Here is an 11,211-nt window from a genome sequence, read left to right as displayed (position 1 = left end):
ATAAGCGGAGCCGGCGGGCCGAAGGCCCGACGGCGACGCGTCGAGGTTAGCGAAGGCCGAAGGCCGAGCTCCGCGTAGGGCCGAAGGCCCGAAGCGTCACCTGAGAGGGGGAAGTTGGAGCTTAAACACGACCCAATAGGAAAAGTGTCTTAGACAAGCGAAACGGCGGGCCGAAGGCCGAAGGCCGTAGGCCCGACGTGAGCTTGTCAAGACACTTTTACTATTGGGTCGTGTTTAAGCTCCAACTTCCCGCACTACTCCCGAAGCGAAACCAACCCTCCCCGAGTGTCTTAGTAAGCGAAGCGGCGGGCCGAAGGCCCGACGCTGAGCTTCGAAATCCAGCGAAGGCCGAAGGCCGAGCTCCGCGTAGGGCCGAAGGCCCGGAGCGTCCCATTGGATCGCCCAAGCACGCGAGGCCGAAGGCCGAGCTGCGAGAGTGCGGCCCAAAGCGGAATTACAACCGCATTACCTTTCCCCTTTGGAAAACAAATATTCTTTATACTAAAAATAACGGGAAAAGTGCATTTATAGAGCGAACCGTTCACAAGTTAACTGTCTTAATAAGCGAAGCGGCGGGCCGAAGGCCCGACGCTGAGCTTCGAAACCCAGCGAAGGCCGAAGGCCGAGCTCCGCGTAGGGCCGAAGGCCCGGAGCGTCCCATTGGATTGCCCAAGCACGCGAGGCCGAAGGCCGAGCTGCGAGAGTGCGGCCCAAAGCGGAAGTACAACCGCATTACTTTTCCCCTTTGGAAAATAAATATTCTTTATACTAAAAATAACGGGAAAAGAGCATTTATAGAGCGAACCAATTACAAGTTAACTGTCTTAATAAGCGAAGCGGCGGGCCGAAGGCCCGACGCTGAGCTCCGAAACCCAGCGAAGGCCGAAGGCCGAGCTCCGCGTAGGGCCGAAGGCCCGTAGCGTCCCATCAGATTGGCCAAGCACGCGAGGCCGAAGGCCGAGCTGCGAGAGTGCGGCCCAAAGCGGAAGTACAACCGCATTAACTTTCCCCTTTGGAAATGAAATCTTCTTTATATTAATAACAACAAAAATAACGGGAAAAGTTATAAAGCGAACCGGCAACAAGTCAACTGTCTTAATAAGCGGAGCCGGCGGGCCGAAGGCCCGACGGCGAAGCGTCGAGGCTAGCGAAGGCCGAAGGCCGAGCTCCGCGTAGGGCCGAAGGCCCGAAGCGTCCCCTTCGAGGCTCGCCAGCGGGGAAGTTGGAGCTTAAACACGACCCAATAGTAAAAGTGTCTTAGACAAGCGAAACGGCGGGCCGGAGGCCGAAGGCCGTAGGCCCGACGTGAGCTTGTCAAGACACTTTTACTATTGGGTCGTGTTTAAGCTCCAACTTCCCTTCAACCCCCAAAGTAACTATATTGCGAAGGCCGAAGGCCGAGCTCCGCGTAGGGCCGAAGGCCCGGAGCGTCCCATTGGATCGTCCAAGCACGCGAGGCCGAAGGCCGAGCTGCGGGAGTGCGTGGTCGCACGCGGACCCTTCCTTGCAAGCAAAAGTACAACTGCTTTACCTTTTCTCTTTGGAAAACAAACTTTTTCACTCAAACAACGGCACCTACAACAACAACTCATCAACAACAACATCAACAACAGCACCAACTACAAAAACAACAAAACAACAACACGACTACCGCGGGGCCCTCGGGCCCCGCGCACAAAGCAACATACTAGTTAATATATATATAGCTGCATCCCCACTGATTTCTCATATACGGGTTTTATTTGGAGACTGTTGGGTTTAGGTGGAAAAAAAAAAATTGTTTTGTAAAAAGGGCGGAATTTGTAGGTCCAGAAAAATATGGATTTTTGGATTCGACTTCCGGGTCGAAAAATGTTTAAGAGCACGCCTAAACGGTAAGACTTAGAGGGGGGGTGCTCGACCAAATGTCATAGAGGACCCTGGGCAGTTTTGAAAGCCGCCATTTTTTTTTCAAAATGGCGGATTCAAAATGGCGGCCAATTTTCAAGTTGGTCCTAGCGCGCTGAAATTTTGGTCACGGAATCTCGGGCCCCTCTAGATTCGTATGGAAAAAAAAAAATTGGAAAAAATCCAAGATGGCGGAAAAAATGGCCACTTTAGTTTTGTATGGCAACTCTGAAACGGTGCGCGATAGGTGGGGGGTGCTCGACCAAATGTCATAGAGGGTCCCGAGAGAAAAGAAACTGCATCAAAAAATTTTCAAAATGGCCGACTTTTTTTTTTTTTTTTTTCAAGTTGGTCCGAGCGCGCTGAGATTTGGCATGCGGCGAGCCTGGGGGCCCGAGATTACCATGTGAAAAAAAAATTTTGGAAAAATCCAAAATGGCGGCGGACAGGGGCAAATCAAATTTTCGAGTAGGTTAAGCGAGCCCGAAGGGCGAGCTTCAGGCCGGGAGGCCGAAGGCCGACCCCGCGACGGGCCGACAGGCCCGGAGCTTCACCCCGAGTGGCCAGGTGCGCCCTACCCCCAGTAATTTTGAGCGAGGCCGAAGGCCGAGCTGCGGGAGTGAGTAACAAAGCGAAATCCTATATAAAAACTGTCTTAAGCGAGCCCGAAGGGCGAGCTTCAGGCTGGGAGGCCGAAGGCCGACCCCGGCGGAGGGCCGAAGGCCCGGAGCCTTCACCCCGACCCCCAAGCGTGCAACCCCCAGTAACTAAAAGCGAGGCCGAAGGCCGAGCTGCGTGCGTACGGTGCTCCCAAGCGTTCCAAGAAGTCAACTGTCAAGAGGCCAGCGAAGGCCGAAGGCCGAGCTCCGCGTAGGGCCGAAGGCCCGAAGCGTCACCTGAGAGGGGGAAGTTGGAGCTTAAACACGACCCAATAGGAAAAGTGTCTTAGACAAGCGAAACGGCGGGCCGAAGGCCGAAGGCCGTAGGCCCGACGTGAGCTTGTCAAGACACTTTTACTATTGGGTCGTGTTTAAGCTCCAACTTCCCGCACTACTCCCGAAGCGAAACCAACCCTCCCCGAGTGTCTTAATAAGCGAAGCGGCGGGCCGAAGGCCCGACGCTGAGCTTCGAAACCCAGCGAAGGCCGCAGGCCGAGCTCCGCGTAGGGCCGAAGGCCCGAAGCGTCCCATTGGATCGCCCAAGCACGCGAGGCCGAAGGCCGAGCTGCGAGAGTGCGGCCCAAAGTGGAAGTACAATCGCATCACTTTTCCCCTTTGGAAAACAAATAATCTTTATATTAATAACAACAAAAATAACGGGAAAAGTGATAAAGCGAACCGACAACAAGTTAACTGTCTTAATAAGCGAAGCGGCGGGCCGAAGGCCCGACGCTGAGCTTCGAAACCCAGCGAAGGCCGAAGGCCGAGCTCCGCGTAGGGCCGAAGGCCCGGAGCGTCCCATTGGATTGCCCAAGCACGCGAGGCCGAAGGCCGAGCTTCGAGAGTGCGGCCCAAAGCGGAAGTACAACCGCATTACTTTTCCCCTTTGGAAAACAAATATTCTTTATACTAAAAATAACGGGAAAAGTGCATTTATAGAGCGAACCAATTACAAGTTAACTGTCTTAACTGTCGAAACCCAGCGAAGGCCGAAGGCCGAGCTCCGCGTAGGGCCGAAGGCACGGAGCGTCCCATTGGAACGCCCAAGCACGCGAGGCCGAAGGCCGAGCTGCGAGAGTGCGGCCCAAAGCGGAAGTACAACCGCATTAACTTTCCCCTTTGGAAAAGAAATCTTCTTTATATTAATAACAACAAAAATAACGGGAAAAGTTATAAAGCGAACCGGCAACAAATCAACTGTCTTAATAAGCGGAGCCGGCGGGCCGAAGGCCCGACGGCGAAGCGTCGAGGCTAGCGAAGGCCGAAGGCCGAGCTCCGCGTAGGGCCGAAGGCCCGAAGCGTCCCCTTCGAGGCTCGCCAGCGGGGAAGTTGGAGCTTAAACACGACCCAATAGTAAAAGTGTCTTAGACAAGCGAAACGGCGGGCCGGAGGCCGAAGGCCGTAGGCCCGACGTGAGCTTGTCAAGACACTTTTACTATTGGGTCGTGTTTAAGCTCCAACTTCCCTTCAACCCCCAAAGTAACTTTATTGCGAAGGCCGAAGGCCGAGCTCCGCGTAGGGCCGAAGGCCCGGAGCGTCCCATTGGATCGCCCAAGCACGCGAGGCCGAAGGCCGAGCTGCGAGAGTGCGGCCCAAAGCGGAAGTACAATCGCATCACTTATCCCCTTTGGAAAACAAATAATCTTTATATTAATAACAACAAAAATAACGGGAAAAGTGATAAAGCGAACCGACAACAAGTTAACTGTCTTAATAAGCGAAGCGGCGGGCCGAAGGCCCGACGCTGAGCTTCGAAACCCAGCGAAGGCCGAAGGCCGAGCTCCGCGTAGGGCCGAAGGCCCGGAGCGTCCCATTGGATTGCCCAAGCACGCGAGGCCGAAGGCCGAGCTGCGAGAGTGCGGCCCAAAGCGGAAGTACAACCGCATTACTTTTCCCCTTTGGAAAACAAATATTCTTTATACTAAAAATAACGGGAAAAGTGCATTTATAGAGCGAACCAATTACAAGTTAACTGTCTTAATAAGCGAAGCGGCGGGCCGAAGGCCCGACGCTGAGCTTCGAAACCCAGCGAAGGCCGAAGGCCGAGCTCCGCGTAGGGCCGAAGGCCCGGAGCGTCCCATTGGATCGCCCAAGCACGCGAGGCCGAAGGCCGAGCTTCGAGAGTGCGGCCCAAAGTGGAAGTACAATCGCATCACTTTTCCCCTTTGGAAAACAAATAATCTTTATATTAATAACAACAAAAATAACGGGAAAAGTTATAAAGCGAACCGGCAACAAGTCAACTGTCTTAATAAGCGGAGCCGGCGGGCCGAAGGCCCGACGGCGAAGCGTCGAGGCTAGCGAAGGCCGAAGGCCGAGCTCCGCGTAGGGCCGAAGGCCCGAAGCGTCCCCTTCGAGGCTCGCCAGCGGGGGCGGCCCGCCGTTTCGCTTGTCTAAGACACTTTTACTATTGGGTCGTGTTTAAGCTCCAACTTCCCTTCAACCCCCAAAGTAACTATATTGCGAAGGCCGAAGGCCGAGCTCCGCGTAGGGCCGAAGGCCCGGAGCGTCCCATTGGATCGCCCAGGCACGCGAGGCCGAAGGCCGAGCTGCGGGAGTGCGTGCTCGCACGCGGACCATTCCTTGCAAGCAAAAGTACAACTGCTTTACCTTTTCCCTTTGGAAAACACAAACTTTTATTCCTAAACAACGGCACCTACAACAACAACTCATCAACAACAACACTAACAACAACATCAACAACATGACCAACAACAGCACCAACTACATCACGACTACCGCGGGGCCCTCGGGCCCCGCGCACAAAGCAACATACTAGTTAATAATATATATAGCTGCATCCCCACTGATTTCTCATGTACCTGTTTTATTTGGAGACTGTTGGGTTTAGGTGGAAAAAAAAAATTGATTCGTATAGAGCTCGGAATTTGTAGGTCCAGAAAAATATGGATTTTTCGATCTGATGGAAGACCAAAAACCTGCACAAGAGCCCGGCTAAACGGTGAGACTTAGTGGGGGGGTGCTCGACCAAATGTCATAGAGGACCCTGGGCAGTTTCTAGAGCCGCCATTTTTTTTTCAAAATGGCGGATTCAAAATGGCGGACGATTTTCAAAATGGTCCTAGCGCGCTGAAATTTTGGTCACGGAATCTCGGGCCCCTCTAGATGCCTATGGAAAAAAAAATTTTGGAAAAAATCCAAGATGGCGGAAAAAAATGGCCACTTTAGTTTTGTATGGCAACTCTGAAACGGTGCGCGATAGGTGGGGGGTGCTCGACCAAATGTCATAGAGGGCATCGAGAGAAAAAAAACTGCATCAAAAAAAATTCAAAATGGCCGACTTTTTTTTTTTTTTTTTTTCAAGTTGGTCCGAGCGCGCTGAGATTTGGCAAGCGGCGAGCCTGGGGGCCCGAGATTACCATGTAAAAAAAAATTTTTGGAAAAATCCAAAATGGCGGCGGACAGGGGCAAATCAAATTTTCGAGTAGGTTAAGCGAGCCCGAAGGGCGAGCTTCAGGCTGGGAGGCCGAAGGCCGACCCCGCGACGGGCCGTCAGGCCCGGAGCTTCACCCCGAGTGGCCAGGCGCGCCCTACCCCCAGTAATTTTGAGCGAGGCCGAAGGCCGAGCTGCGGGAGTGAGGAACAAAGCGAAAACCTATATAAAAACTGTCTTAAGCGAGCCCGAAGGGCGAGCTTCAGGCCGGGAGGCCGAAGGCCGACCCCGGCGGAGGGCCGAAGGCCCGGAGACTTCACCCCGACCCCCAAGCGTGCAACCCCAAGTAATTTAAAGCGAGGCCGAAGGCCGAGCTGCGTGCACAAGGTGCTCCCAAGCGTTCTACCAAGTCAACTGTCTTGATAAGCGGAGCCGGCGGGCCGAAGGCCCGACGGCGACGCGTCGAGGCTAGCGAAGGCCGAAGGCCGAGCTCCGCGTAGGGCCGAAGGCCCGAAGCGTCACCTGAGAGGGGGAAGTTGGAGCTTAAACACGACCCAATAGGAAAAGTGTCTTAGACAAGCGAAACGGCGGGCCGAAGGCCGAAGGCCGTAGGCCCGACGTGAGCTTGTCAAGACACTTTTACTATTGGGTCGTGTTTAAGCTCCAACTTCCCGCACTACTCCCGAAGCGAAACCAACCCTCCCCGAGTGTCTTAATAAGCGAAGCGGCGGGCCGAAGGCCCGACGCTGAGCTTCGAAACCCAGCGAAGGCCGCAGGCCGAGCTCCGCGTAGGGCCGAAGGCCCGGAGCGTCCCATTGGATCGCCCAAGCACGCGAGGCCGAAGGCCGAGCTGCGAGAGTGCGGCCCAAAGTGGAAGTACAATCGCATCACTTTTCCCCTTTGGAAAACAAATAATTTTTATATTAATAACAACAAAAATAACGGGAAAAGTGATAAAGCGAACCGACAACAAGTTAACTGTCTTAATAAGCGAAGCGGCGGGCCGAAGGCCCGACGCTGAGCTTCGAAACCCAGCGAAGGCCGAAGGCCGAGCTCCGCGTAGGGCCGAAGGCCCGGAGCGTCCCATTGGATTGCCCAAGCACGCGAGGCCGAAGGCCGAGCTGCGAGAGTGCGGCCCAAAGCGGAAGTACAACCGCATTACTTTTCCCCTTTGGAAAACAAATATTCTTTATACTAAAAATAACGGGAAAAGTGCATTTATAGAGCGAACCAATTACAAGTTAACTGTCTTAATAAGCGAAGCGGCGGGCCGAAGGCCCGACGCTGAGCTTCGAAACCCAGCGAAGGCCGAAGGCCGAGCTCCGCGTAGGGCCGAAGGCACGGAGCGTCCCATTGGAACGCCCAAGCACGCGAGGCCGTAGGCCGAGCTGCGAGAGTGCGGCCCAAAGCGGAAGTACAACCGCATTAACTTTCCCCTTTGGAAAAGAAATCTTCTTTATATTAATAACAACAAAAATAACGGGAAAAGTTATAAAGCGAACCGGCAACAAGTCAACTGTCTTAATAAGCGGAGCCGGCGGGCCGAAGGCCCGACGGCGAAGCGTCGAGGCTAGCGAAGGCCGAAGGCCGAGCTCCGCGTAGGGCCGAAGGCCCGAAGCGTCCCCTTCGAGGCTCGCCAGCGGGGAAGTTGGAGCTTAAACACGACCCAATAGTAAAAGTGTCTTAGACAAGCGAAACGGCGGGCCGGAGGCCGAAGGCCGTAGGCCCGACGTGAGCTTGTCAAGACACTTTTACTATTGGGTCGTGTTTAAGCTCCAACTTCCCTTCAACCCCCAAAGTAACTATATTGCGAAGGCCGAAGGCCGAGCTCCGCGTAGGGCCGAAGGCCCGGAGCGTCCCATTGGATCGCCCAAGCACGCGAGGCCGAAGGCCGAGCTGCGGGAGTGCGTGCTCGCACGCGGACCATTCCTTGCAAGCAAAAGTACAACTGCTTTACCTTTTCCCTTTGGAAAACACAAACTTTTACACCTAAACAACAGCAAAAACAACAGCACCAACTACAACAACTCATCAACAACAACATCAACAACAGTACCAACTACAAAACAACAGCACCACACACACCAGTACCAAGCAAAACTCTAACTGCTTTACCTTTTCCCTTTGGAAAACAAACTTTTACACCTAAACAACAGCACCAACTACAACAACTCATTAACAACAACATAAACAACATGACAAACAACAAAACAACAAACTACACGACTACCGCGGGGCCCTCGGGCCCCGCGCACAAAGCAACATACTAGTTAATAATATATATAGCTGCAAAACCACTGATTTCTAATATAGATGTTTTATTTGGAAACTGTGGGGTTTAGGTGGAAAAAAAAAATTGATTCGTATAGAGCTCGGAATTTGTAGGTCCAGAAAAATATGGATTTTTCGATCTGATGGAAGACCAAAAACCTGCACAAGAGCCCGGCTAAACGGTGAGACTTAGTGGGGGGGTGCTCGACCAAATGTCATAGAGGACCCTTGGCAGTTTCTAGAGCCGCCATTTTTTTTTCAAAATGGCGGATTCAAAATGGCGGCCGATTTTCAAAATGGTCCTAGCGCGCTGAAATTTTGGTCACGGAATCTCGGGCCCCTCTAGGTTCGTATGAGAAAAAAATTTTTTGGAAAAATCCAAGATGGCGGAAAAAATGGCCACTTTAGTTTTGTATGGCAACTCTGAAACGGTGCGCGATAGGTGGGGGGTGCTCGACCAAATGTCATAGAGGGCCCCGAGAGAAAAAAAACTGCATCAAAAAAATTTCAAAATGGCCGACTTTTTTTTTTTTTTTTTTTCAAGTTGGTCCGAGCGCGCTGAGATTTGGCATGCGGCGAGCCTGGGGGCCCGAGATTACCGTGTGAAAAAAATTTTTTGGAAAAATCCAAAATGGCGGCGGACAGGGGCAAATCAAATTATCGAGTAGGTTAAGCGAGCCCGAAGGGCGAGCTTCAGGCCGGGAGGCCGAAGGCCGACCTCGCGACGGGCCGACAGGCCCGGAGCTTCACCCCGAGTGGCCAGGCGCGCCCTACCCCCAGTAATTTTGAGCGAGGCCGAAGGCCGAGCTGCGGGAGTGAGGAACAAAGCGAAATCCTATATAAAAACTGTCTTAAGCGAGCCCGAAGGGCGAGCTTCAGGCTGGGAGGCCGAAGGCCGACCCCGGCGGAGGGCCGAAGGCCCGGAGCCTTCACCCCGACCCTCAAGCGTGCAACCAAAAGTAATTTAAAGCGAGGCCGAAGGCCGAGCTGCGTGCATAAGGTGTTCCCAAGCGTTCCAATAAGTAAACTGTCTTGATAAGCGGAGCCGGCGGGCCGAAGGCCCGACGGCGACGCGTCGAGGCTAGCGAAGGCCGAAGGCCGAGCTCCGCGTAGGGCCGAAGGCCCGAAGCGTCTCCTGAGAGGGGGAAGTTGGAGCTTAAACACGACCCAATAGGAAAAGTGTCTTAGACAAGCGAAACGGCGGGCCGAAGGCCGAAGGCCGTAGGCCCGACGTGAGCTTGTCAAGACACTTTTACTATTGGGTCGTGTTTAAGCTCCAACTTCCCGCACTACTCCCGAAGCGAAACCAACCCTCCCCGAGTGTCTTAATAAGCGAAGCGGCGGGCCGAAGGCCCGACGCTGAGCTTCGAAACCCAGCGAAGGCCGAAGGCCGAGCTCCGCGTAGGGCCGAAGGCCCGGAGCGTCCCATTGGATCGCCCAAGCACGCGAGGCCGAAGGCCGAGCTGCGAGAGTGCGGCCCAAAGCGGAAGTACAACCGCATTACTTTTCCCCTTTGGAAAACAAATATTCTTTATTCTAAAAATAACGGGAAAAGCGCATTTATAGAGCGAACCAATTACAAGTTAACTGTCTTAATAAGCGAAGCGGCGGGCCGAAGGCCCGACGCTGAGTTTCGAAACCCAGCGAAGGCCGAAGGCCGAGCTCCGCGTAGGGCCGAAGGCACGGAGCGTCCCATTGGAACGCCCAAGCACGCGAGGCCGAAGGCCGAGCTGCGAGAGTGCGGCCCAAAGCGGAAGTACAACCGCATTACTTTTCCCCTTAGGAAAACAAATATTCTTTATACTAAAAATAACGGGAAAAGTGCATTTATAGGGCGAACCAATTACAAGTTAACTGTCTTAATAAGCGAAGCGGCGGGCCGAAGGCCCGACGCTGAGCTTCGAAACTCAGCGAAGGCCGAAGGCCGAGCTCCGCGTAGGGCCGAAGGCACGGAGCGTCCCATTGGAACGCCCAAGCACGCGAGGCCGAAGGCCGAGCTGCGAGAGTGCGGCCCAAAGCGGAAGTACAACCGCATTAACTTTCCCCTTTGGAAAACAAATCTTCTTTATATTAATAACAACAAAAATAACGGAAAAAGTTATAAAGCGAACCGGCAACAAGTCAACTGTCTTAATAAGCGGAGCCGGCGGGCCGAAGGCCCGACGGCGAAGCGTCGAGGCTAGCGAAGGCCGAAGGCCGAGCTCCGCGTAGGGCCGAAGGCCCGAAGCGTCCCCTTCGAGGCTCGCCAGCGGGGAAGTTGGAGCTTAAACACGACCCAATAGTAAAAGTGTCTTAGACAAGCGAAACGGCGGGCCGGAGGCCGAAGGCCGTAGGCCCGACGTGAGCTTGTCAAGACACTTTTACTATTGGGTCGTGTTTAAGCTCCAACTTCCCTTCAACCCCCAAAGTAACTATTTTGCGAAGGCCGAAGGCCGAGCTCCGCGTAGGGCCGAAGGCCCGGAGCGTCCCATTGGATCGCCCAGGCACGCGAGGCCGAAGGCCGAGCTGCGGGAGTGCGTGCTCGCACGCGGACCATTCCTTGCAAGCAAAAGTACAACTGCTTTACCTTTTCCCTTTGGAAAACACAAACTTTTACACCTAAACAACGGCACCTACAACAACAACTCATCAACAACAACATGAACAACAGTACCAACTACAAAACAACAGTACCACGCACACCAGTACCAAGCAAAACTCTAACTGCTTTACCTTTTCCCTTTGGAAAACAAACTTTTACACGTAAACAACAGCACCAACTACAACAACTCATTAACAACAACATTAACAACAACACTAACAACAACACAAACAACAAACTACACGACTACCGCGGGGCCCTCGGGCCCCGCGCACAAAGCAACATACTAGTTAATAATATATATAGCTGCATCCCCACTGATTTCTCATGTACCTGTTTTATTTGGAGACTGTTGGGTTTAGGTGGAAAAAAAAAATTGATTCGTATAGAGCTCGGAATTTGTAGGTCCAGAAAAATAT

The sequence above is a fragment of the Cydia pomonella genome, chromosome 4, assembly GCF_033807575.1.
Source record: "Cydia pomonella isolate Wapato2018A chromosome 4, ilCydPomo1, whole genome shotgun sequence".
NCBI lineage: Eukaryota > Metazoa > Arthropoda > Insecta > Lepidoptera > Tortricidae > Cydia > Cydia pomonella.
This window is presented reverse-complemented; position numbering follows the sequence as displayed.